Source organism: Otolemur garnettii, unplaced genomic scaffold (assembly GCF_000181295.1).
Source record: "Otolemur garnettii isolate 467f Iridium unplaced genomic scaffold, OtoGar3 scaffold00127, whole genome shotgun sequence".
Lineage (NCBI taxonomy): Eukaryota > Metazoa > Chordata > Mammalia > Primates > Galagidae > Otolemur > Otolemur garnettii.
Genome location: NW_003852522.1, coordinates 3,729,509 through 3,730,545, shown reverse-complemented (window position 1 = coordinate 3,730,545; position 1,037 = coordinate 3,729,509).

Genomic DNA, 1,037 nt, shown 5'->3' with positions numbered 1-1,037 from the left:
AAAAAAAAAAATAAAAATATAAAAATTAGTCAAATGTGGTGGCAGGCACCTGTAGTCCCAGCTACTGGGGAGGCTGAGGCAAGAGGATCACTTGAACCCAAGAGTTTGAGATTGCCGTGAGCACTGAAGGCAAGGCACTGTAGCCAAGACACTGTAGCCTGCCCTGAGGCAACAGAGTGAGACTCTGCCTCACCCCCCTTCCCCCAAAAACAATAGGAGAAGAAAATCTTTTTTTTTTTTTTTTTTTTTGAGACAGAGCCTCAAGCTGTGCCCCTGGGTAGAGTTCTATGGCATCTGTGATTATATCTTTTTTTTTTTTTTTTTGAGACAGAGCCTCAAGCTGTGCCCCTGGGTAGAGTTCTATGGCATCATAGCTCACAGCAACCTCCAACTTCTGGGCTCAAGTGAGTCTCTTGCCTCAGTCTCCCATATCTCAATTTATGCTGATTTGATACCAATCAGGGTACCAAATATATGTACAAAAATATGTCCCCCCCCCCACAAATATGTACAAGTATCACATGTCGATAAAAAAAATTCATAGGATGCCGGGTGTGGTGGCTAATAATCCTAGTACTCTGGGAAGGCCAAGGTCTGAGGATTGCTCAAGCTCAGGAGTTGGAGACCAGCCTGAACGAGTGAGACCCTGAGGCCAGGTGAGGTGGCTCATGCCTGTAATCTTAGCACTCTGGGAGGCCAAGGCGGGTGGATGGCTTGAGCTCATGAGTTGGAGACCAGCCTGAGCAACAGTGAGACCCTATCTCTAAAAATAGCCAGGTGTTGTGGCAGGTGCCTGTAGTCCCAGCTACTCATGAGGCTGAGGCAAGAGAATTGTTTGAGTCCAGGAGTTTGAGGGTACTGTGAGCTATGACACTATGGCATGCTATAGAGGATGACAAAGTAAGACTCCGTCTCAAAAAAAAAAAAATAGTGAGACTCTGTTTTTACTAAAAATATAAAAATTGGCTCGGCGCCTATAGCTCAACCGGCTAAGGCGCCAGCCACGTACACCTAAGGTGGCGGGTTCGAATCCCCAG